At 40.1% G+C, this 27,465-nt stretch overlaps 2 long non-coding RNA genes and 1 pseudogene across 4 annotated transcripts in view; 1 reads left to right on the plus strand and 2 right to left on the minus strand.

Moving 5' to 3' along the window:
• LOC144313767 (uncharacterized) overlaps positions 1-27,465 on the plus strand; it is a 61,754-nt gene that overhangs the window by 18,210 nt on the left and 16,079 nt on the right. The gene's annotated exons all lie outside the window — the stretch shown is intronic.
• LOC144315073 (U6 spliceosomal RNA) lies at positions 4,312-4,408 on the minus strand (annotated as a pseudogene).
• Positions 7,559-26,586, minus strand: LOC144313766 (uncharacterized). Of its 2 annotated transcripts, none has more exons than XR_013379399.1 (4): positions 26,265-26,586; positions 25,563-25,711; positions 24,809-25,023; positions 7,559-7,883 (listed from the first exon to the last, which is right to left on the minus strand). It is a non-coding gene; the product is annotated as an uncharacterized LOC144313766 (long non-coding RNA). The 2 variants fall into 2 exon arrangements; XR_013379398.1 differs by having other exon boundaries at positions 26,129-26,586.

Below are 27,465 nucleotides of genomic sequence, written 5' to 3' on the forward strand. Positions count from 1 at the left end.
AAGAATTCATTTTTGCTTTTGTTTCCCTTGCTTTCACAGATGTATCTTGCAAGAAGTTTCTGTGGCCAAGTTCAAAAAGGGTGTTGCCTGTGTTCTCCTCTAGGATTTGGATGGATTCTTGTCTCATATTTAGATCTTTCATCCATTTTGAGTTTATCTTTGTGTATGGTGTAAGAGAATGGTCTAGTTTCATTCCTCTGCACATGGCTGTCCAATTTTCCCAGCACCATTTATTGAAGAGACTGTCCTTTTTCCAGGAGATAGTCTTTTCTGCTTTGTTGAATATTAGTTGACCATAGAGTTGAGGGCCCGTTTCTGGGTTCTGTATTCTGTTCCACTGATCTACGTGTCTGTTTTTGTGCCAGTACCACACTGTCTTGATCATCACAGCTTTGTAGTACAACTTGAAATCCAACATTGTGATGCCCCCTGCTCTGGTTTTCTTTTTCAAAATTCCCCTGGCTATTCAGGGTCTTTTTTTGATTCCACACAAATCTGAAGATGATTTGTTCCAACTCTCTGAAGAAAGTCTATGGTATTTTGATAGGGATTGCATTAAATGTGTAAATAGCCCTGGGTAGCAGAGAAATTTTCACAGTATTAATTCTTCCAATCCATGAGCATGGAATATTTTCCATCTCTTTGTGGCTTCCTCAATTTCTTTCAGAAGCATTCTGTAGTTTTTAGGGTATACATCCCTTATCACTTTGGTTAAGTTTATTCCTAGGTATCTTATGCTTGGGTGCAATAAACCTGAATGGGATTTTGGTATTGATTAATTTCTCTTTCTTCAGTCTCATTATTACTGTATAGAAATGCCACTGACTTCTGAGCATTGATTTTGTATCCTGCCACATTGCCGAAATGCTGTATGAGTTCTAGCAATCTTGGGGTAGAGTCTTTGGGTTTTATAGGTACCTTACCATGTCATCTGTGAAGAGGGAGAGTTTGACTACTTCTTTGCAATTTCAATGCCTTTTATTTCTTTTTGTTGTCTGATTGCTGAGGCTAGGACTTCCAGTACTATGTTGAATAGCAGTGGTGAGAGTGGACATCCTTGTCGTGTTCCTGATCTTAGGGGAAAGGCTCTCAGTATTTCCAACCATTGAGAATGATATTTGCTGTGTGCTTTTCATAGATGACTTTTAAGGTGGTGAGGAATACTCCCTCCTTCCCTACACTCTGAAGAGTTTTGATCAGGAATGGATGCTGTATTTTGTCAAATGCTTTCTCTGGGGCCCCCCGGGTGGCTCAGTGGTTTAGCGCCGCCTACAGCCCAGGGCCTGATCCTGGAGTCCCAGGATCGAATCCACCTTGGGCTCCCTACGTGGAGCCTGCTTCTCCCTCTGCCTGTGTCTCTGCCTCTCTCTCTCTCTCTCTCTCTGTGTGTATGTGTGTGTGTCTCATGAAGAAATAAAATCTTTTAAAAAATGTTTTCTCTGCATCTATTGAGAGTATCATATGGTTCTTGTTTTTTCTCTTGTTGATATGATCTATCACGTTGATTGTTTTAAGAGTGTTGAACCAGCCTTGCATTCCAGGGATAAATCCTGCTTAGTCACGGTGAATAATCTTCTTAATGTACTGTTGGATCCTATTGGCTAGTATATTTTTGAGAATTTTTGCAACTGTGTTAATCAGGGATATTGGTCTATATTCTCCTTTTTGGTGGGGTCTTTGGTTTTGGAATTAAGGTGATGCTGCCTTCATAAAATGAGTCTGGAAGTATTCCGTCCCTTTCTATCTTTCAGAACAGCTTTAGTAGAATAGGTTTTGTTTCTTCTTTAAATATTTAATAGAATTCCCCTGGGAAGCCATCTGGCTCTGGACTTTTGTGTCTTGGGAGGTTTTTGATGACTGCTTCAATTTCCTCCCTGGTTATTGGCCTGTTCAGGTTTTCTGTTTCTTTCTGTTCCAGTTTTGGTCGTTTGTGGTTTTCCAGAAATGTGTCTGTTTCTTCTAGATTGACTAATTTATTGATGTATAAATAAATTGCTTTATTAAAATATTATAATAATATTTTTATTATATATATATATAATTACATGGTTTTTTTTATTTTAAATTTTGTATTTCATTGGTATTGGTTGTGATTTCTCACCTTTCATTCATAATATTATAATTTGAGTCCTTTCTCCTTTCTTTTCAATAGACTGGATAATGGTTTATCTCTCTTACAAATTCTTTCAAAGAACCAACTCCTGGTTTTGTTGATCTGTTCTACAGTTCTTCTGGTCTCTACTTCATTGAGTTCTGCTCGAATCTTTATTAACTCTCTTCTTCTACTTGGTATAGGTTTATTTGCTGTCCTTTCTGCAGTTCCTTTAGGTGCAAGGTTAGCTTGTGTATTTGTTTTTTCCAATTTTTTGAGGGATGCTTATATTGTGATGTATTTCCCTCTCAGGACTGCTTTTGCTGTATCCCAAAGATTTTGAATCTTCATTCTCATTAGTTTCCATGAATCTTTTTTAATTCTTCTCTAATTTCCTGGTTGACTCTTTCATCTTTTAGCAGGCTGCACTTTAACCTCCATGTGTTTGAGTTTCTTCCAGATTCCTTCTTGTGATTGAGTTTAAGTTTCAAAGCATGGTGGTCTGAAAATATGCAGGGAACAATCCCAATCTTTTGGTATTGCCTGAGACCTGGTTTGTAAGCCAATATGGTCTATTCCAGAGAAAGTCCCATGTGCACTTGAGAAGAATGTGTGTTCAGTTGTGTTTGGACCTAAAGTTCTGTAGATATCTGTGAAATCCATATGATCCAGTGTATCATTTAAAGCTCTTGTTTCTTTGGTGATGTTGTGCTTAGAAGATCTGTCATTTGCCACAAGTGCTAGGTTGAAGTTTCCTACTATTAGTGTATTATAATTTAATATGTCTTTACTTTGGTTATTAATTGTTTGATATACTTGGCAGCTCCCACATTAGGGGCATAAATATTCATGATTGTTAAGTCTTCTTGTTGGATAGACCCTTTGAGTATGACATAGTGTCCCTCTTCATCTCTTACTACAGTCTTTGGGATAACCTTTATCTGATAGGAGGATTGCCACCCCAGCTTTCTTTTGAGGACCATTTGAATGTTAATGGTTCTCCACCCTTTCATTTTCAGGTTGGAGGTGTCCTTAGGTCTCAAATGAGTCTCTTGTAGACAGCAAATGGATGGGTCTTGCTTTTTTATCCAGCCTGAAACCCTGTGTCTTTTGGTGGGATCATTTAGCCCATTCATGTTCAGAGTAACTATTGATAGATATGAACTTAGTGTCACCATAATACCTATTCAGTCCTTGTTTTTGTGGGTAGGTTCTTTGGGCTTCCTATTTATTTTACAGGGTCCCCCTTAATATTTCTTGCAGAGCTAGGTTAGTGGTCACATATTCTTCCAGTTTCTGCATCTCTTGGAAGCTCTTTATCTCTCCTTCTATTATGAATGAGAGCCTTGCTGGATAGAGTATTCTCGGCTGTATGTTCTTCTCATTTAAGACCTGAATATATCCTGCCAGCCCTTTCTGGTCTGCCAGGTCTTTGTGGAGAGGTCTGCTGTTAATCTGATATTTTTCCCCATATAAGTTAGGGATCTCTTGTCTCTTACCACTTTAAGGATTTTCTCTTTATCTTTGAAATTTGCAAGTTTCACTATTAAATGTTGAGGTGTTGAACGGTTTTTATTTATTTTATTTTATTTTATTTTATTTTATTTTATTTTATTTTATTGATAGAGGATATCTCTATCTCCTGGATCTGAATGCCTGTTTCCCTCTCCAAATTAGGGAAGTTCTCAGCTATGATTTGTTCAATATGTAGATTTTTCCTTCTCAGGCTATCATTTATTTCCCTTAACCTTTCCTCATGGTCTTTTAATTGTTTTTCTCTTTTTTCCTCAGCTTCCTCCTTGCCATAAACTTGTGTTGTGTATCTCTCACTCTTTCTTCTACCTCATTAACCCTCATCATTAGGACCTCCAGTTTGGATTGCATCTCATTTAATTGATTTTTAATATCATCCTGATTAGATCTAATTTCTGCAGTTATGAAGTCTCTTGAATCCTTTATGCTTTTTTTCCAGAGCTACTAGTAGCTTTATAATTGTGCTTCTGAATTGACTTTCTGATACTGAATTGTAATCTAAATTCTGTAACTCTGTGGCAGAGAGTACTGTTTCTGATTCTTTCTTTTGTGTTGAATTCTTCCTTCTAGTCATTTTGCTAAGTGCAGAGTGGCTGTATGTGAGCGGGCTGAGTCAAGAATATCAACCATGACCTAAGTAAATTTCACCCTGGATGATTCTGACAAGGCCAAAGACCAGAAGTTGAAAAAATATGGAATGCTGCATGTTATCCTTGTGCAAGGGCCATGCTAATCTTCTCTGTATCATTCCGATTTTAGTATATGTGCTGCTGAAGTGAGCACCATCACTTTGGTTCTCCAAATGGCTCTCACTCTGGCTCTTAGCTAAGAGCTCTGTTCAGGTACTTACACTCCCCAAACCACAGCTTACCATGATCCCTGCCTTAATTGCTATGAGCCCCTTTCTCCCTCTCCATCTCTGATGCTTGAAAGTCTTATGCTATTTATTTCTCCAGTGGTCCCTGTGAGATGAGACTGAAGTGTAGGCATCCTTAGAAGCACTCATAACAGTGGAGAAGCTGGATACCCTCCTTTGGGCTTTTTCACACTGGAGAAATCAGAGGTTTCTGGGAGTATATCTTTGTGCTGTACTGCACTGGTTTTGGGAAAGGGTGATTAGGTCAAAGTAAAACTGCTCCCTTTACCCTTCAAATACATTATTTTATTTTATTTTTTTCTGAGCCAAGTAGATACTCCAGCCTCATCCTTGGTTCTAGGACTTTCACAAAGATGCCTTGACTATAGATACTCCTAGTTGGTTTTTCTCTGAGGGAACTGGAGAAGATCATTTTTCTTGCCATCTTGGTGATATCATTATGACTTTTATGCTTAAAAAGGCTTTCTCTATCCATGTTCATATAAAATTCACCTATATTATCAATTATATGTCAGTAGTTTCATTGTTTCACAATTATGCCTTTAATTCATCTGAGAATTTATTTTGATAAATGTTATGAGGAAAAAAACCCTTTTTTCTTTAATAACTAATCACTTTAACACTTTTTTATATAGACATACCTTATTTTATCGCGCTTCACACAAATCTTTTTTTTTTTTTTTTTTTTTTTACAAATTGAAGTTTGTGGCAAACGTGCATTGAGCAAGTCTTTTGGTGTTATTTTTATTTCAACAGCATTTCTCACTTCATGTCTCTGTGTCCTTCTTGCAGTTCAAACTTACTCATTATTACTTAATTTGTTACGTGGATCTATGATCAGTGATTGCAACCAACTGAAAGTTCACATGATGGTTAGCATTTGTTAGTAATAAAAGTATTTTTATTTTTTAAAGATTTTAATTATTTATTCATGAGAGATGCAGAAAGAGAACGAGGCATAGACCTAGGCATAGGGAGAAGCAGATTCCCTGTGGGGAACCCCATGTGGGACTCCATCCTGGGACTCCAAGATCATGCCCTGAGCTGAAGGCAGATGCTCAACCACTGGACCACCCGTGCATCTCAGTAATAAAGTATTTTTAAATTTAAGGTATATACATTGTGTTTTTTGGACATAATGCTATTGCACACTTTTAATAGACTTCAATATTGTATACACATAACCTTTATATGCAGTGCAAAACCAAAAAAAATTCAGTTGATTCACTTTCATGAGATACTTGCTTCATTTTGGTGGTCTGGAATTGAAGACACAATATCTCCAAGCTGTGCCTATAAATTCAATCTGGTTTAATTTATTATAATTTGTCACTGAATGATGTGTAGCCCTAGGTGACGAAATCTGCATCTTGATCCTGGTGTCTTTCTGTTGCTAGCACTTAATGATGTACATGTTGAGTAGAATCAGTCAAAGCCCAAAGCTTTACATATACCCAGAGATCTGTTTTTATGTTGCCACGTCATTAAACCATACACCTACTTGCAGCTGTTCACCCAACAATGAGTACATGTGACTACATTCATTAAACCTACCTTACTAGTTTGTTCTTACATGGGAATCTCTCCCTTTAGAAACAAGTAGCTCGGGATCCCTGGGTGGCGCAGCGGTTTGGCGCCTGCCTTTGGCCCAGGGCGCGATCCTGGAGACCCGGGATCGAATCCCACGTCGGGGTCCCGGTGCATGGAGCCTGCTTCTCTCTCTGCCTCTCTCTCTCTCTCTCTGTGACTATCATAAATTAATAAAAAATTTTAAAAAAAAGAAACAAGTAGCTCTCTCTATCTTGCAGGATTAGGACTGACAAGTTCAAGAATCAACTTTTCTTTCAGTATAACAAGTAAAGGAAGCTAACATAATTATTTAGGGTTGCTCTTGGCCTATGTCTTCTGCGATGCTTCTCTAATTCTAATTTGATGCCTTTTTTTTTTTTTTGAAGAGTATCCCTGGACTCTGGGTACCTCATTTCCTTCAGGTTTGGGTTATCTGACTTTTCTACCCAAGTATTTATTACTGCAGACTTGGAAGTAATGCCCCTGTATCTAGATCTGTGGCCATCTAATTCCTACTGAGAGGATTCTGATTTGGGAACCAGAGAATTTGCCTATAGGTGGCAGTGTAGAACAGAGTTTCTGTTCTTGCATTAATTTCCCGTGGCTGCTGTAACAAATGATCACAAACTTGGAGGCTTTAAACAATAGAAAACAATTTTTCCAAGTTCCAGAGGCCAAAAGTCTGAAATAAATATCACTGAGCCAAAAGCAAGGTATTGAGAGGGTACTCCCCTCTGAAGGCTCTGATAGCTGCTGCCATTTCTTGGTTTGTAGTCACATCACTCCCATCTTCTGCCTCCATGGTCACATTGCTGCCTCCTCTAGTGTCTGTGTCAAGTCTCTATCTGCCTCACTTTTGTAGTGACACTTGTGATTGCATTAAGAGTTCATCCATTTAATTCAGGTAATTGCTCCACCTCCAGATTGTTACTTTAATTATGCAGATGTGTCTGCATAGGCTTTGCTAAATAAGATATCAGATTTTACAGGTTCCAGGGTTTAGGACCTGATATCTTTGGGGGCCATTATTTAACTTACTGTAGTGAACAAGTGAGATCAAATAACACTAAGTTTAATCCCAGAGCCAGCATTCATTATCTGTGTGGAAATAGGTGATGGTGCAAACTGTTTATATTTTAGTTTCTTCATCTGAAAAAAATCAACATACATACTACATATCTCATATAATTATTGTCAGCTACAAATCAGAAAATACATGCAAAAAGTCATCAAAGTACATGTCCCTAATGCAGTGTTAAATGTAAGTTCTTACATTATGATAGAGGATTGGAAGGATCAGTTGAATTAAATTGCAGACAGCCTATATACTACACTAAGGAGTTTAATACTGGCAGGGGTGGGGGGATTTGGGGGGCATACAGGAATCATTTAGGTTCTTATGCAAATGAGTCATAAGATAAGAGAGGGGCATTAAAAATTAATCTGGGATCTGTGGACAGAATTGAGAAAAGAAAGAGGAAAATTCATTGAAATGATTCAGGGAGATTTATTGACATGAACTAAAGAGAAACAGTATCTCTGAGAAGTAAAGACCTTCTATGTCTTTCCCAGCCCATAAGCTCCAGGAAGGCAGAAGCAATGCCATTATTTTTACCTATATGATGAATGATTGCCTCTCCAGAGTTCTAAAGAATTTTCTGTTTGTGGAGATCCCTGGGTGGCGCAGCGGTTTGGCGCCTGCCTTTGGCCCAGGTTGCGATCCTGGAGACTGGGGATCGAGTCCCACGTCGGGCTCCCGGTGCATGGAGCCTGCTTCTCCCTCTGCCTGTGCCTCTCTTTCTCTCTGTGTGACTATCATAAAAAAAAAGAAATTTCTGTTTGTAACATACATTCACCTTCAATTAATTATGAATACTATCAACCATAATGGGAAGAAGATGGGTCTCTAAAATGGAATAAAGATATTCACAAAACTAAAGGATGCTACTTAGAAAAGATGAGAAGTTATGTCCGGAATGAAGTGAAAGTAACTTTTGCTTCTGAGGTTGGCATCATATCTGATGGCATGGAGGACTGTGTGGAAAAAATACTGTGGGCAAAATATGTCTAGAAAATAACACTACTGATCTGCCAAATCACAGCCATTATTTTAAATTCTAAGGGCACTGAATATTTATATAAGAATCATATTAGATGAGAATCTTGACTAGAAGTTGCTAGGGTAGTGGAGAATATATTTTGCTGTGCTCAAGATGCCAGGAAGGAAATGGTACCAATTAAGCTTTAGGATGTTTGTCAGGTAAGCTGTATCTGTAAGTGGAGAGTAGAGGTGGCTGAGACAGAAAGAAAAAACTTTCTTCCTGACTTTAGCATCTGTGCTGCCAAAGTGAGCACTCTTCCTGATGTTAGGGTTTTAATTTATTTCAGTAATATACTGTATGGTTGTCCTTTTCACACACATATCCATGTGGGTTTATTTTCCTTCTCCTACTAGATTATAAATCTCATTAATCCCAGGCCTTAATATTTTCTCTTCTCTGTTTTTCTTAAATATCAGCACTAGGAAAAAGTGCTTTGAAATGCCTTTTTTTAATGAAATGCTTTTTTTGAGTTTACTTCATAAAGTGGCTCCCTAAAATTTAGCCAAATACATCTCTTACTATAATCTGCATTTTCAGTAATTTTACTCTAATGGAAAAATTTCTTCACCTACTTCTGCTTGGTTTAGTTGTCCTTTCAGTTTATCATTAATTTAGTTTAATATCTTCAGTCACCAAGGAGAACCATAAAAGTGGGTTTTAAAACCTTTTATCCTTTTAAAAGAAAATTCATCGAATTTCAACTTTTCTGGAGGTTTTGTAGATACTAAAACATATTGAACAAAAGTTAAAGTCTACACAAGGCCTAGTATAAAAAAATACATGGTGAACTTTAGTAGAGCAGAAAAGAAAGCTCTGTTATCTTCTCCAGTTGTTGGTATATTCATTCAGTAGTCACAGAAATATAAGTAAGGGAGGATAGCACATTTTCTTTATGGAGTGAAGATTTTTGCTTAAATCTAGTGCTTGTGTTTGCATATTAAAAAGCTATTTAGGGGTGCCTGGGTGGCCCAATGGGTTAAGTTTCAGCTCAGGTTATGATTTCAAGGCGGTAAGATGGAGCCCCGTATTGGGCTCTGGGTTCAGCAGGGTGTCTGCCTGAGATTCTCTCTTTCTCTCTCATTTGAACTCTCTAAAACAAATAAATCTCTAAAATAATAAAAATAAATTAAAAAAAGATATTTATTTGCAGGATGGTATGAGTTCAATGCAGCCATCCAAATATCTCTAATATTAAGAGAGGAGAAAGGGCAAGATGGCAGAAGAGTAGGGTCCCCAAGTCACCTGTCCCCACCAAATTACCTAGATAATCTTCAAATCATCCTGAAAATCTATGAATTCGGCCTGAGAATTAAAGAGAGAACACCTGGAATGCTACAGTGAGAAGAGTTCGCGCTTCTACCAAGGTAGGAAGATGGGAAAAAAGAAATAAAGAAACAAAAGGCCTCCAAGGGGGAGGGGCCCCGAGGAGCCAGGCTGAGGCCGGGGCGAGTGTCCCCAGGACAGGAGAGCCCCGTCCCGGAGGAGCAGGAGCTGCACCGACCTTCCCGGGCGTAAAGGCACCCGCAGGGAGTTAGAGCAGGACCCCAGGAGGGCGGGGGTGCCCTCAGGCCCCCTGGGACACTAACAGACACCGCGCTCTGGGGAGAGCGCACCGAGCTCCCTAAAGGGCTGCAGCGCACCCATGCATTGACCCGGAGCAGCTCGGAGGGGCTCGGGCGGCGGCTCGCGGGGAGGGGGCTGCGGGGCGGGAGCGCGAACCCACCAGCACAGGCCGGGAGCCCAGGGCGCCGGGGACACAGCCCAGGATCTGGCCTCTCTCGGGACAGGCAGAGGCCGGGAGGGCCCAGGACAGCAAGGACGCTCCTGCCCCAGCTGAGCAGATCAACGGCCCCGCCCCGGAGCCTCCAGGCCCTGCAGACGGAGAGCTCTGGGGCTACTGCAGGAGCTGACTCCAGGGCTCCAGAGCTGGCCGCCGTCACTGTGGTTGTTCCTCCTGGGGCCTCGCGGGGTAAACAACCCCCACTGAGCCCTGCACCAGGCAGGGGGCTGAGCAGCTCCCCCAAGTGCTAACACCTGAAAATCAGCACAGCAGGGCCCTCCCCCAGAGGACCAGCTAGACCGACAGGGGAAAAACAAATTATTAACCAAGCAGCACTGGAAAAGTTCCAGGGGAAGTTGAGGGATTTACAGTATACAGAATCAGAGGATACTCCCCCTTGTTTTTTGTTTTTTGATTTCTGTTTGCCCCCCCTTTTTTCTTTTTTTCTTTTCTTCTCTTTTTTTTCTTTTTCTATCTTCTTTTTTTCTTTTTCTTTTCTTCTTTCTCTTCCCTCTTTTTCTCCTTTTCCCAATACAACTTGTTTTTGGCCACTCTGCACTGAGCAAAATGATTAGAAGGAAAACCTCACCTCCAAAGAAAGAATCACAACTAGTCCACTCTCCCACAGAGTTACAAAATCTGGATTACAATTCAATGTCAGAAAGCCAATTCAGAAGCACTATTATACAGCTACTGGTCACTCTAGAAAAAAGCAAAGGACTCAAGAGACTTCATGACTGCAGAATTTAGATCTAATCAGGCAGAACTTAAAAATCAATTGAATGAGATGCAATCCAAACTAGAGGTACTAACGACGAGGGTTAACGAGGTGGAAGAATGAGTGAGTGACATAGAAGACAAGTTGATGGCAAAGAGAGAAACTGAGGAAAAAAGAGACAAACAATTAAAAGATCATGAGGATACATTAAGGGAAATAAGTGACAGTGTGAGGAAGAAAAATCTACGTTTAATTGGGGTTTCCGAAGGCGCTGAAAGGGCCAGAGGGCCAGAATATGTATTCCTAATCTGGGCAGAAAAACAGGCATTCAGATCCAGGAAATAGAGAGATCCCCCCTTAAATTCAATAAAAACCCTTCAGCACCTCGACACTTGAGAGTGAAAATTGCAAATTCCAAAGATAAAGAGAAGGTCCTTAAAACAGCAAGAGACAAGAAATCCCTAATTTATTTGGGGATCAATATCAGATTAACAGCAGACCTCTCCACAGAGACCTGGCAGGCCAGAAAGGGCTGGAAGGATATATTCAGGGTCCCAAATGAGAAAAACATGCAGCCAAGAATACTTTATCCAGCAAGGCTCTCATTCAGAATGGAAGGAGAGATAAAGAGCTTCCAAGACAGGCAGGAACTGAAAGAATATGTGACCTCCAAACCAGCTCTGCAAGAAATTTTAAGGGGGACTCTCAAAATTCCCCTTTAAGAAGAAATCCACTGGAACAATCCACAAAACAGGGACTGAATAGGTATCATGATGACACTAAACTCATATCTTTCAATAGTAACTCTGAACGTGAACGGGCTTAATGACCCCATCAAAAGGTGCAGGCTGTCAGACTGGATAAAAAAGCAGGACCCATCTATTTGCTGTCTACAAGAGACTCATTTTAGACAGAAGGACACCTACAGCCTGAAAATAAAAGGTTGGAGAACCATTTACCATTCAAATGGTCCCCAAAAGAAAGCAGGAGCAGCCATCCTTATATCAGATAAACTAAAATTTACCCTGAAGACTGTAGTGAGAGATGAAGAGGGACACTATATCATACTTAAAGGATCTATCCAACAAGAGGACTTAACAATCCTCAATATATATGCCCCGAATGTGGGAGCTGCCAAATATATCAATCACTTAATAACCAAAGTTAAGACATACTTAGATAATAATACACTTATACTTGGTGACTTCAATCTAGCTCTTTCTATACTCGATAGGTCTTCTAAGCACAACATTTCTAAAGAAACGAGAGCTTTAAATGATACACTGGACCAGATGGATTTCACAGATATCTACAGAACTTTACATCCAAACGCAAATGAATACACATTCTTCTCAAGTTCACATGGAACTTTCTCCAGAATAGACCACATACCGCATCACAATTCAGGTCTGAACCAATTTCAAAAGATTGGGATCGTCCCTTGTGTATTCTCAGATCATAATGCCTTGAAACTAGAACTAAATCACAAGAAGTTTGGAAGGACTTCAAACACGTGGAGGTTAAGGACCATCCTGCTAAAAGATGAAAGGGTCAACCAGGAAATTAAGGAGAAATTAAAAAGATTCTAATGAGAATGAAGATACTACCGTTTAAGACCTTTGGGATACAGCAAAAACAGTCCTGAGGGGGAAACACATCGCAATAGTAGCAGCCATCCAAAAACTGGAAAGAACTCAAATACAAAAGCTAACCTTACACCTAAAGGAGCTAGAAAAAAAAGAAGAAAAAAACAGCAAATAGATCCTACACCCAGCAGAAGAAGAGAGTTAATAAAGATTCGAGCAGAACTCAACGAAATCGAGACCAGAAGAACTGTGGAACAGATCAACAAAACCAGGAGTTGGTCCTTTGAAAGAATTAATAAGATAGATAAACCATTAGCCAACCTTATTAAAAAGAAGAGAGAGAAGACTCAAATTAATAAAATCATGAATGAGAAAGGAGAGATCAACCAACACCAAGGAAATACAAACGATTTTAAAAACATATTATGAGCAGCTATATGCCAATAAATTAGGCAATCTAGAATAAATGGATGCATTTCTGGAAAACCACAAACTACCAAAACTGGAACAGGAAGAAATAGAAAACCTGAACGGCCAATAACCAGGGAGGAAATTGAAGCAGTCATCAAAACCCTCCCAAGACACAAAAGTCTGGGGCCAGATGGCTTCCCAGGGGAATTCTATCAAACGTTTAAAGAAGAAACCATACCTATTCTACTAAAGCTGTTTGGAAAGATAGAAAGAGATGGAGTACTTCCAAAGTCGTTCTATGAGGCTGGCATCACCTTAATTCCAAAACCAGACAAAGACCCCACCAAAAAGGAGAATCATAGACCAATATCTCTGATGAACATGGATGCAAAAATTCTCAACAAGATACTAGCCAATAGGATCCAACAGTACGTTAAGATTATTCACCATAACCAAGTAGGATTTATCCCCGGGATGCAAGGCTGGTTCAACACTCGTAAAACAATCAATGTGATTCATCATATCAGCAAGAGAAAAAACAAGAACCATGTGATTCTCTCATTAGATGCAGAGAAAGCATTTGACAAAATACAGCGTCCATTCCTGATCAAAACTCTTCAGAGTGTAGGGATAGAGGGAACATTCCTAACATCTTAAAGCCATCTATGAAAAGCCCACAGCAAATACCATTCTCAATGGAGAAGCACTGGCAGCCTTTCCCCAAAGATCAGGAACAAGACAGGGATGTCCACTCTCACCACTGCTATTCAACATAGTCCTGGAAGTCCTAGCCTCAGCAATCAGACAACAAAAAGAAGTAAAAGGCATTCAAATTGGCAAAGAAGTCAAACTCTCCCTCTTTGCCGATGACATGATACTCTACATAGAAAACCCAAAAGCCTCCACCCCAATTGCTAGAACTCATACAGCAATTCGGTAGCGTGGCAGGATACAAAATCAATGCCCGGAAGTCAGTGGCATTTCTATACACTAACAATGAGACTGAAGAAAGAGAAATTAAGGAGTCAATCCCATTTACAATTGCACCCAAAAGCATAAGATACCTAGGAATAAACCTAACCAAAGAGGTAAAGGATCTATACCCTAAAAACTATAGAACACTTCTGAAGGAAATTGAGGAAGACACAAAGAGATGGAAAAATATTCCATGCTCATGGATTGGCAGAATTAATATTATGAAAATGTCAATGTTACCCAGGGCACTTTACACGTTTAATACAATCCCTATGAAAATACCATGGACTTTCTTCAGAGAGTTGGAACAAATTATTTTAAAATTGGTGTGGAATCAGAAAAGACCCCGAATAGCCAGGGGAATTTTAAAAAAGAAAACCAGGGATCCCTGGGTGGTGCAGCGGTTTGGCGCCTGCCTTTGGCCCAGAGCACGATCCTGGAGACCCGGGATTGAATCCCACGTCAGGCTCCCGGTGCATGGAGCCTGCTTCTCTCTCTGCCTCCCTCCCTCTCTCTCTCTCTCTCTCTCTCTGTGTGTGACTATCATAAATAAATAAAAATTTAAAAAAAGCTTGTTTAAAAAAAATAAAAAAGAAAACCATAGCTGGCGGCATCACAATGCCAGATTTCAGGTTGTACTACAAAGCCGTGGTCATCAAGACAGTGTGGTACTGGCACAAAAACAGACACATAGATCAGGGGAACAGAATAGAGAACCCAGAAGTGGACCCTGAACTTTATGGTCAACTAATATTCGACAAAGGAGGAAAGACTATACACTGGAAGAAAGACAGTCTCTTCAATAAATGGTGCTGGGAAAATTGGACATCCACATGCAGAAGAATGAAACTAGAGCACTCTCTTGCACCAGACACAAAGATAAACTCAAAATGGATGAAAAATCTAGATGTGAGACAAGATTCCATCAAAATCCTAGAGGAGAACACAGGCAACACCCTTTTTGAATTCGGCAACAGTAACTTCTTGCAAGATACATCCATGAAGGCAAAAGAAACGAAAGCAAAAATGAACTATTGGGACTTCATCAAGATAAGAAGCTTTTGCACAGCAAAGGATACAGTCAACAAAACTAAAAGACAACCTACAGAATGGGAGAAGAATTTTGCAAATGACGTATCAGATGAAGGGCTAATTTCCAAGATTTATAAAGAACTTATTAAGCTCAACACCAAAGAAACAAACAATCCAATCATGAAATGGGCAAAAGACATGAAGAGAAATCTCACAGAGGAAGACATAGACATGGCCAACATGCACATGAGCAAATGCCCTGCATCACTGGCCATCAGGGAAATACAAATCAGAACCACAATGAGATACCACCTCCCACCAGTGAGAATGGGGAAAATTAACAAGGCTGGAAACCACCAATGTTGGAGAGGATGCAGAGAAAAGGGAACCCTCTTGCACTGTTGGTCGGAATGTGAACTGGTGCAGCCACTCTGGAGAACTGTGTGGAGGTTCCTCAAAGAGTTAAAAATAGACCTGCCCTATGACCCAGCAATTGCACTGCTGGGGATTTACCCCAAAGATACAGATGCAGTGAAACGACGGGACACCTGCACCCTGATGTTTCTAGCAGCAATGGCCACGATAGCCAAACTGTGGGAGGAGCCTCGGTGTCCATCGAAAGATGAATGGATAAAGAAGATGTGAAAGGGAATAGAGGGGAAGGGAGAAGAAATGGGTAGGAAATATCAGAAAGGGAGGCAGAACATGGAAGACTCTTAACTCTGGGAAACGAACTAGGGGTAGTGGACGGGGAGGAGGGCGGGGAGTGGGGGTGACTGGTTTGTGGGCACTGAGGGGAGCACTTGATGGGATGAACACTGGGTGTTATTCTGTATGTTGGCATATTGAACAGCAATAAAAAATAAATTTTCATTAGAAAAAAAGAAAGAAAGAGAAAGAAAGAAAGAAAGAAAGAAAGAAAGAAAGAAAGAAAAGAAAGAAAGAAAAGGAAGAAATAAAGAAAGAAAAGAAAGAAAGAAGAAAGAAAGAGAAAGAAAGAAAGAAGAAAGAAAGAGAAAGAAAGAAAGAAAGAGAAAGAAAGAAAGAAAAAGAGAAAGAAAGAAAGAAAGAAAGAAAGAAAGAAAGAAAGAAAGAAAGAAAGAAAGAAAAAGGGATCCCTGGGTGGCGCAGCGGTTTGGCGCCTGCCTTTGGCCCAGGACGTGATCCTGGAGACCCGGGATCGAATCCCACATCGGGCTCCTTACATGGAGCCTGCTTCTCTCTCTGCCTGTGTCTCTGCCTCTCTCTCTCTCTGTCTCATGTATAAATAAGTAAAATCTTTTTTTAAAGGAAAAGAAACCCTGAAGTATGCTAGTTCCTTCAATTAAACCAACAAAAAGAGGGATCCCTGGGTGGCGCAGCGCTTTAGTGCCTGCCTTTGGCCCAGGGTGCGATCCTGGAGACCGGGATCGAATCCCATGTTGAGCTCCCGGTGCATGGAGCCTGCTTCTCCCTCTGCCTCTCTCTCTCTCTCTCTCTGTGTGACTATCATAAAAAAAAAAGCAGTGGTTAATTTTTTGGAATAACTTTAAAAAGGACATCAGAATTTTATGCTTTTTCAGAATTTCCTGCCTTATACTGAAATACAACATCCTTATTTCTAATGGTTCAGTTTGAATTGCTATGCACAGCAAGGGACAAGAGGCCTAGGGGCCGAAAGCAAGACCGAGGGTAATTCAGGAGTGTCACAACCCTTCCAGGGACAAGTACCAAGTCAAAAAAAAGTGTTTTTCTCATCTCTTGAGAAGAGATGAAGAAATGAAACATCGTAAGTATGTCAGATGGGTTTTTTGTATGATACACTAGAAAACAATCTCTGAAATTTTATTCCAAGCTTTGTACACACTCCTTCAAATGCTTCATCCACTCGAAACTAGCTAGGAGCTCAAAAGTATATTTGCTTGAATGCTAAGTGACCTCAACAGGAGCTATAGTCAGGGTGCCACCACCCAATTTATGTGACTGATAAGTTTTAAAAGGGGCAATATGAGAGTTTACAGACATCGATAATAGCTTCAAATATGACTCGCATATGTAAGGAAACCTTTTAAGGTATCTTAACCGGTCCAGAAACCCAGACAGTTAGTATTCTGTTTTCCATTTTCGTTTTCATTAAATCGTCCTCAATCAGCAATGTGACTAAGATAAATAGACAGCAGTACACGAGATAAAAATAGGAAGGCTCCTCAAAAACTCTCCTTAAATTCTATGCATGATTCATATTCAGCTTGAAAACCATTAGTTAAGAATGAAATAGCCAAAGATTCTAGCATATGAAGTGTGATGTATACCAACTTCTTAACCCTACAATATAATGGTAGGAAAGCTAACTCTGAAACCAAAACTCCATACCTAAAATAATTAGTACCAATACTTAGAATATAGCAAGATTTATTTTTCTTCCATTGTCTCTTACTTTCCACACAATAAGACAGGACATTATCAGGGTTGCCTGAACTATGTATGAAGTCAAGTCTATTTTTTTCTATCTGGCTATCATTCATAAAAACAAAATTCAAGGTTCTATTTACTTTATTTTAAAAAATATATTTTATTTATTTATTCATGAGAGACACTGAGACAGAGAGGCAGAGACGTAGGCAGAGAGAGAAGCAGACTTTGTGCAGGGAGCCTGACGTGGGACTGGATCCTAGGACTCCAGGATAATGCCCTGAGCTGAAGGCAGACGCTCAACCGCTGAGCCACCCAGGCGTCCCTCTATTTACTTTCATTAATTCAGCTAATAGGAGCTTTTGGGGGAATGAGAAGGGTACTTAGTGAGAAAAAGAGAGAAAGATAACGGTTGTGCTTATGTGTCCCGGAGAAGTAATTCTCTTCCTCCTACTACTCCATATACTAGAGTTACTATAGTATTCTTTTCTCATGTTTTAAAGACTACTATTCAGCAATTTAGGGGTTTTAAGGATTTATAACCTCCAGTCAAAATAGTATTTCATCTATCAATTGTCATTTCCATATTGGCACTAGCTCCTAGTTTCATTCACAAAACTAGGGTTGTCAGGGCCTTAATGAGGCAATCCTTCTGCCTCCATCACCCCACTGGTTAGGCCAAACATATGCCTACCCATTCAGTTCTGAAACCACCTGTAGAGAGGAAGTTAAATGAAGAAAAGTAAAGCATCACACTGTCACCATCTTTAGATAAGCTCTAATTTTACCCAAAGGAGAAAACTTTAACCACGATAACAAAGCTGGCAATGACCATGATTAAATGATGCCTGTCATTCTGTCCTACCCCTGGGAGCTGCTCTCCACCCACTCCCAGGTGATGGATGTGTTTCTCTTGGTACACTGGGTTTAGATTGGCAAAGGAAGCAGACAGTTAAATTCATCAATCACCAGAGTGGGCAAAGCAGTATTTGATCTGCTCTGGAGAAAGGATGGGGACCTGAACAAAACTCATTGACAGCACAAAACCAAGGTCATCTCCAGTACCACGAATACATCAAAGCAGGCTCATTTAGTCTCAAAGTGTGAGTCACAAATACTAAGCCTGGAAGAGATCTTAGAGAACCTGAAACCAATCCATTGACACACAAATCAGAGAATTCCCTCCCTCCACAACAATAAAACAAAACCAGACTCCATGACTCAGCATTTGTTATCCATACTCTTGAAATTTGTTATCTATTAGATGTCAATGTTCTGAATTCCAAAGCTATATCCAGTTACTGATTCCACATGGTATATACTTCCTGACCAGTAAATCTACATGAAAAAAAAAAAAGTTTAAATGTGAACAAACAAATTTGCTGCTTATATCAACATGAAAAACAAAACAAACAGAATCCAACTTATCTCTGTCAACCCCCTCTTTTTTTTCCTTTTCCAAATTGCTTTTAAATGCCTGAAATTTGAAAACCAACAGCTACTTCTACAGGCTTTTTCAAGGCCCTGAAAACAATGACGTACTAGTAAATCTCTTATTAGTATCCTATAGATTCACAAGCTCAAGAAAACTCAAGATGACAGGTTTCATGAATATTTTCTTTCAAGAACTTTATAGTTTAACCATCCCATGAAAAATAAATCTCTTTATTATGATATCCTGCTAAAGAGATAGACCCAAAAGTGTGTCCCTTTGTACAAGTATGTACTTCTTAACAGTGGCCACAAAGGAACAATAGGCATACAAAACCAAATACTATATTTCCAAATATCTGAAAAGAAAAAAAAAGAATCATACCACTGCTTATTTTGTTCTCCTCATTACCTGTCACTCTTTTTTAGGGATAAATGCCTGATGATTTTCTTACAATAGTTCCACAGCTTAAAGCAGCAAAAAACATTTAAAATTTTTTTAAAAAAGCAAAAAAGTTATGATTTCAAAACAGAAATGAGAAATTCACTTTAGTTATTTGAATGTGTGCTGCATGGAAAATCATTATGATCCTTCCACTTGCAAATGTTTCGGACCCTTCGGTAAATATGTGTTTTCTAATTAAACAGTAACTCTCTGTTTAAAATAAAAATTGGTATGATAGGTCCATGTCCATTTTCAAAAAGTGTATTTTTCAATGACATCCAAGATAGGTCAGCATTTTCCCACTACTGCAAAAAACAGCAATGTGTATCCTCGACGCAGGTATTACAACACATAAATACACTGTTGCCCTGGCTCTCCCTCTGGTTCCATCTGCTCTCTTGCTGTGCAACAGCTATAGCATAAAAAAGCCTATTCTCACACGCTTTTGATATTACACTATTTAATCACATACAGCTGTGGCTTACAAGACTGCTACAAAACACAATTTTAATGTAGTACTCGAAGCCAATTGTGGATAAACATCAACCATTTACTCCGAATAAGAAGTCCAACACTAAAAAGATTTTCTTTTAAAGAAAGACTGGTTTTCTTAGAATTTGGCATGGACGTAATTGTGACTGAGCCCTCTCTCTGCCAAAAAGACTGATAATGTCAAAAAGGATTGTGTAAAATCATATTAGTGCAATAATGACGCTTTCCAGAATTCCTGGAGCCAGAAAGACCTGAAATGAACTTACATCCTACTTCTCTTCTTTTGTCTCCCTCCCTGCAAATCAGCCCTACCTCCAACCCTCTAATAGATTTAATTACTTCAGAGAAATAATTTTGATTTATAATTCTATTGTTCTTTTCCCAAACTGAGAGAAAGCGAAAGGAAGCTGTTAGGAAGATACTGTTAGAACAAATTGACATGAGGTTTCTTTTGAATTAAGAATGATTCTGGAGAGAAAGACAACAACAACATGAACTTTTTACATAGCTCCTCCTTTTAGCTAGGCACTAAACTTAGTACTGTGAAAACAATGGCTGCATTATAGAAAAGACAATTCCAAAGATAATTTAATATGGGGGGGAGGTAAAGAAAACAGGACAACTAGAAAGGGAGAGTGGCCCCTTGTTACTATTTTTCTCTTATTCAAAACCAATTAAAATTGTGTACATTCTCAAATGAGACAAACAAGATTTATCATAGTTTCATGCTCTCATATTACCCCCTGAAGCGAAAGACATATTTGGAGTTGTACCTCAAGGTTCTATTGCTGGACAATTTTTAGAAAACCAGTTTTGTATGTTTCAGCCTTTCAAAGGAAAACAGAACTTGGGAGTTTTCAAGGCTGTTTTAAAACTGGCAAGTTACCAACTCTGGCTATCAATGCAAATCTGAGGCAGGAAGTACTAAGGAAATCCTAAACTCTTTCCCTCCCTCTGCAGGATTTTCTACATTTTCATGTGCAAGAAGCATGTTAAGGGGTTGTCCTGTTTTGCTTTTGAAGGATCTGTACATTCACATCTTTGAGAATATCCCTTGCCCCATAGGAGCCTCTCTCTTCCTTTCCCTACTCCTTAGTCCTTCGTGTTTCAAGTGTTTGCTCTCTCTATGGCACAATCAATCGGGCTCTAGCTAGACTTTGAGAGATGAGCAGCTGTCCAGGCTGCAGATGGTTGGAAACTCAGCCTGAAGTCAGTGTGCAGTTGATGAGTTACTCCCTATACCTGACCCCAACTTCACACCAGGTTCTGAATACGATCTGAGTAGCAGCAGCCAGAAAAACTCTGTTGGGTCCCACAGACCTTTCTGCAAGATCTTCAGGGGAAGCAGATGGTCCAAGGCGGGAAAGCAGTAGGCTGATGGAAAAGCAGCATGAGTAGAAACCATGCCCTGGATCGGTAGAAACATCGTGACCCGGTCAGGGTAAGGAAATGGAAGGAAGGACTAGCTTGCTGTATGCGTTTGGATGCATTTTAAAGTTTTGGGGAGATGATAAAGTTTTCCAGATACCACACATGAGGGAAATATCTTTCTCAGCAACAAAGTATCAATTCACCAGGCTGTGACCATGTTTTACTCTTTTTAGCCTTCCTAGTTATGATTAAGTTGCTTTTCCAAGAAACCCTCCACAAAATAACTCAGATTGCGATTCACCCTGGGTCTCACAATGCAATAGCAACAGGTTGCTTGCTTTGAATGGGCTATAACAAAATTGCTGAGAAATATTAGGTTGTGACTCAATCAAACATGATTATGGATATTATCATTAAGCTAATGAGCTATTTTTTGGTCCCCTTTCTCTAAAGTTTGCTGATTATCCTGGTGGCCTTCAAAGAGCAAATTCGTTTTGATGAAGATTTTTTTTTTTTAAATCTGGCTATGGCTCTTATGTAAGTATTAAAACATGTCATCAAGATTGCTTCTTTTCTGCTCAATCACAATGTTTCTTTTTTAAATTGCTTCTTTTAATAGGGGGAAAAAATGGCCAAAAGAAAATTGACAAATGACAGCTTTTAATGCAAGGTCTTGGAAAACATGCATCCTAGAACAATACCGCTACAAGATAGCTATCAGCTAGTCATTGGGTTTTCATTTTACTTCTATGTACATTTATCTAATATAATAATTTAAGCATTTGGAAAATTATTCAAAGGGAGAGAAGCATAAGTAACTTATTTCTAATTTCTTTTTCTTTTTAAGCAACAAAGGTAGTGAATTAGTTCTAATGTGATGGGAAAATAAGAGGAGCAGAGAAAGCAGGGAAGTGCCCCAAGTTTTTCTAAAACTTTAATTGCATTTGAGGAAAGGGAAACCTTTCCATGTATTTAGACACCCTACTCTCATTTTGTTTTATCATAAGAAAAGAGCAGCTGTATCTAACACACACATTTAAGTAGAAAGAAAAGGTTCAGTATTTTGTACTGTCTGAATAAATGCAATGATACACCTTGAGTTCTTTAAGAACCCCATAAAGATTCTTCACCCCAAACTAATGTCAGTAAATGGCTTTTGTTGATTAGTTAAGAACACCTGGTTTTACAGGACAGCTTAAGTTATGATGTCACCAGAATATGACTTTTATAGTCAACCACAGAACTCTATTTTTATCAACCATAAGTATTCTTTATGTATCAGTATCATTTTAAATAGCTCTGATTTTTAAAATAGATTATAACTATAAGCCAAGGCTAGGACTGTAGATTTTGTGAATTCCACCAAGGCTTGCTTACCAAATAAACATGAGCAGCATGTATTCCCCTCAGAATTATTATAGGTAATATTTTAAGATAAAAATATAAAAGGAGCAAAAAGACAACACTGAAATAACCCAGTTGTTTTCATGCTATACTGAGTCATGATAGTACTTTCTTACATAGTATTCATGCTGCCAGAAAGTCCCCACATTTTAAAGTATGATTGATCCTTATTCTCATTCCCTGTGTGCCCAAGTTTCAAAGCAGGGCACGTTTTCACATCTTCAGCTTCCAGGAATGTTATTAATGTCTATCATTTCAGAGCCACCGAAACAGTATTCGACAACTTCACAGCTCTGTCGAAAGTTTGCAACATAATAATCAATATGAACTACCATGATAGCCAAAGTAGCTGATCCTATATTCCCCACCACCCTGATCTGATTGCCCGAATATCAGTTTAGGTCACCTAATGGATCTACCTTCTTTAAAAATGTTCCAGAAGTTGATGGCTTTGACTAGCTTGAAAGTAACAAGATCCAGATGCTGCCTGTCTACACACTAAACTACACAGGACCCCAAAACAGATTTTTTTTAAATTCCCTCTATGTTTTTCAGGCTCTCCTCTTTTCCCTCACCACTGCACTTTCTTTACCTCAATCCCTCTCTCTCTCCCTCTCCCAGTCTCTCTCTTCACACACACACACACACACACACACACACACACACACACTTCCCATCAGTGTAGCTCATCCAACATCCTGTCCTTAATATAATGTGCAAGACATTATTTCCTGCTAGCAATAAGTTAAAAGAAATCTCAGGCAGGAAAGCAATTATTCCATTCATTTTTATCTAAAGTTTCCTTTCTGAAGATGCTTCATAGTCAAAAAAAGAACCAAAAAGAAAGCATGAATTTTGAAACATTTGGAAAAATTTAGCCAAATGAGTAAAAGGGATGGAATGTCCGATATTTTTCATGGAACCCTTGGGTTTGTTGTTTTTATTTCTTGGGGGGAGGATGAGGAATGACTATAAATTTCCTCTTTTAGACTAGCCCTTGCTTTGCCATTTCCTTGAGGAAGGCAGACAGCATTCTCCACCCAATCCCCCAAAGAGTTAAAACACACTGCACTGCACGGGAGCAGGAGGGCTGGTCTACTAAAGCAGCAGCCCCACAAACTAAATGCTCACAAGGGCAAAAAGCAATGTGAGGAGACCTTGCAGGGGCAGGGCGAGTCATGGAGCGATTGAAAAAAAAGAAAAAAAGGCAACAATTTTTAATAGAATTCAGAAAGTCTGCTGCCTCGTCTGGTTTACAAATAGGCATTGTTGGAGGAGACAGAATAAATAAGAGCTAACTACAGCATGAATTACCGAACACTAGTCCCATCAACGAGTCCCGGTGGCAGCACAGATCACTCAGGCACGCCTTGGTCACTCTCCGCATATTTATTTATTAAGAAGACAGTGGAGTCTGGCTAATGCGATACAAAATTAATATCACCTGTAAAGAAACATAACCCATACATTCAAAGCGATAACTCTACCGACACCCTCCCCCCCAACTCAATCAAGTCCAATTTAACTGACAAATTGGAGCAGTGATTTCACACCTGAGAGCCTTTCAGGTCTGAACTGCAGGATCAAGTTCATGGTTGGCACTGCCCACTGCTTAGTTACGTGGGCTTTCCACTGGCCCCGTAATGGTCATTTACGCACACACATAAAGACTAAAGTATTAAAAAATTTTTTTAATTTTTTTTATTTATGATAGTCACACACAGAGAGAGAGGCAGAGACATAGGCAGAGGGAGAAGCAGGCTCCATGCACCGGGAGCCCGACATGGGATTCGATCCCAGGTCTCCAGGATCACGCCCTGGGCCAAAGGCAGGCGCCAAACCACTGCGCCACCCAGGGATCCCAAGACTAAAGTATTTAACCAATTCGTGTCCAATTATCATCAGTTATATTTCATCCCGTTTCAAGACCCACAGGCCTCCTGATGGCAGCCAGCACAGAAAAACAGAGCTTCGAAAAGTAAAGAACATCCATTGTAAAGCTCCAAACTTCAGTCTCTAGAGTCTTGATCACCCTCCATATAAAATAAAATATGTAAGGCAAATACACAAAAACAAAAGCACACCCAAACAAACTCTACGGGACGTCAGTTAGTCGTACTATACCTTCCCACACCCTTCTTTCATTCTATACTCTGTGATGGAAAGTCTGAGTTGCCCCCACCCTGGTGCATCCTATCCAGTGAGAAAAACCCTTTCAGAGCCACAAAGAACAGCTCACCAGAAAAGCCTCTGAAATCGTTGTTGTTCCTGATAATCACTGTCACAATCTCCTTTCTAACAACCCTGTCCATCTGCAAAGCACTTTACTACGGATATCAGGAACATCTTTATGTTGCCAAATAACAACAAAGGAACACGAGCGAAACTATTATCTCTGCTAGAAGAGAAAAACCACAATCCCAGGGCTTGCTTTCTTCTCATATTCTCCTCTGCCTCAGTAACTCCATTGCTATGTTACTAATTTCAAAGAAGCAGGAAGAGGTGATGGGAAAGGGGAGGTAAATAATAATCCACATGCCTGTTTCCCATCCCAAGTGCAGGATACACACTGCTTGCCAGACTGTGGGTCGAGCCATACCTTGGTTTGGAGACAGTGAGGATAGTAGTAAGTGTACTGGGGGTACATTTGTGGCTGATCCAGGCGTTTACCCATGTAGCTGGAATCTTTATCTCTGAGGCAGGGAACTCGATGACAGGGTATAGTGCCCCAGGCCGAGCGTCCTCTTAAACCACTATTCCTGATGGTCCCGATGACTGATGAGGCTTCAGAGATCCTTCGTCTTCCACCACTCACTAGTTCCAACACGGCAGGAATTTAAAAAAGAAACACACACACAAAAAAAAAAAGAAAGAAAGAAAGAAAGAAAGAAAGAAAGAAAGAAAGAAAGAAAAAAGGAAAGGTATTGGTAGAACAACACACGCACACACACACGCACACACACACACGCACACACACACGCACACACACACACACACACACACACACAGCCTTCCCAGATCCTGCCTTCCTTCCCCCAGCTGCCAGGGTCCACTTGGGATGAGGCACTTTGTTCTCTACCCAGGCTGTCTGTAGTGATGTCAATTGCCAGCGTTTGTAAAGAGGGAGAGAAGAAAAAAATCAAAGTCTTTTTAGCACAACTCCGAATCCTTGCAGATCAGCTTCCTGTCTCCTGTTTGTCTCTTTCCCCACCTTAAAGAAAAAGGGAAAAAAAGAAAGAAGAAAGAAAGAAAGAAAGAAAGAAAGAAAGAAAGAAAGAAAGAAAGAAAACAAAAAAAATGAAAAAGAAAAAAAAAAGAAAGAGAAAGGGGAAAAGAAAAGAAAAGAAAACAACCTTGCACAGCCTGGTTGCTGCTGTCTCCCTTCCAGAGTGACATGGTGTTCGGGCTCCTCCTGTCCTTTCATTCACTTCCTCTCCTTCCAGCCGGTGGGTGGAACCTCTCCAGGGAGCAGGGTATGCAGTCCAGAAAGCTGCAGTATTTCCTCCAAGGAAAAAAAAAAAAGCCTGCTTCAACCCCTGCTGCAAGCAAAGTCCTGATTCCCTCTGCTGGCTATCTCGAACAGCAAAGCAATTTTTGCAGCAAAGCTGCTGCCGCTGGAACTGAACCCAGGGAACTCAAATTCGGGCGGTGGATTATTTCTTATCCTTCCCTCCATCTACCCCACACAAGAGCTGCCTTTTTTTTCTTGCCAAGTGGCAAGGTAAGCCACACTGCTAAAGCAAACACAGAAGACCACGGGAGGGAAGAGAGGACGAAGGGAGGAAGGAAGAGAAAGACAAAAATAAAAGCAGACGGACGACCCGTGCTGGCTAAAATGGAACAAGTGTGTCCCAGATGCTTTCAGAACCTGTTAACATACGAAAGCCAGATGAATCCAAGACCCGGTCCAGAAACTAACCTTTTACTTCTCGGAGGACACGGAGGATGCTAAGTATTGAAGAAATTTGAGAGTCTATGCCAGGACTACTATTAGCAAGCCCTGCATCGTCAGATCACAAGGACCAACTTGCCATAGCCGAAATGATCATTCTTACCCTTACATCCGTTTTGTAAGCATCAAAGGAGGTATCCCATTAGGTTTACAGGCGTCTTCATAAATAAAAGCTCTGGTTCTCTCACTGTCTATCTATGATGATTTTGATTCAGGGATGCTTTAATCACTTTCCCGATGTCATCACAAAAAAAAGCACAATTACCTGACAGAGTTTTTCCCCACCAATAATAAGTAATATTCTGACATGTCTGTCAGCTGTTACATTATAATACAAATGGTTTCAGCGAAAATATATTTCCTTTAAGGGTCCCTTTTCAAGGCAGTCAAGGCTAAAATTAGACATGCCAGCTGTGTTTTGCTGTGAGCGCTCACGCATGCCCAAAGAGTGGCCAGACCAACATTGAGCGCCTCTCCACTTCGTCAAACCAGCTCTGTTCTCCCCAGCCTAGAGCTGCCTTTTCAAATAAGAGGTTCCTGGTACAAATCCAGCCTCCTAGTGAGGAAGAACAGAGAATTCCAGCCCAGTGCACAATATGGTATCCAGCCACAAACAAGCCCTGCCGCCCGTGAGGTCACTGGCTTTCACTCAGGGGTCTGGTTATTAGAAGCTGTGTGAGTGCATGGATATTCCTTGGAAAAAGTTAAGGATGGTGGATAAATAGCTTTATGTTTGACAAGAATAACAACCAGAAAGAAGGAAGGGGAGAGGGTGGGAAGGTAGGAGTTAGAAGCCCTGATATCACTGTCATTAAGAGAATTAAATCAATTCCACCAACATTGAAATGTGTTCTTCTGAGCCTTATTCGTCCCATCCAGAAAGTGGAAATGCTGCCAACTTATGTGGCTGAAGGTGGTAAACGGAATCAGATACTAAATCAAAACCACATTGATTTAAAATCATTCAGTGACATCTCAATGCTCAGACAATAAAGTCTTGGCTTCTTGGAATAGTTTTCAAGACCCTTGAAAACCCAACTTTATTCTCCAGCCTCAGACAGTAAACTCTGGCCCTTGTAGTCTATATCTGAGTCACAGTGAACTGCTTTTAAAGTGGAATGTGCGGAGGATCCCTGGGTGGCTCAGCGGTTTGGCACCTGCCTTCAGCCCAGGGCCTGAATCTGGAGTTCCGGGATCGAGTCTCACGCCGGGCTCCCTGCATGGAGCCTGCTTCTCCCTCTGCCTGTGTCTCTCTGCCCCTCTCTCTCTGTCTCTATAAATAAAATCTTTAAAAAAATAATAAA

This window comes from Canis aureus, chromosome 5 (genome assembly GCF_053574225.1).
Source record: "Canis aureus isolate CA01 chromosome 5, VMU_Caureus_v.1.0, whole genome shotgun sequence".
In the NCBI taxonomy this organism is placed as follows: domain Eukaryota; kingdom Metazoa; phylum Chordata; class Mammalia; order Carnivora; family Canidae; genus Canis; species Canis aureus.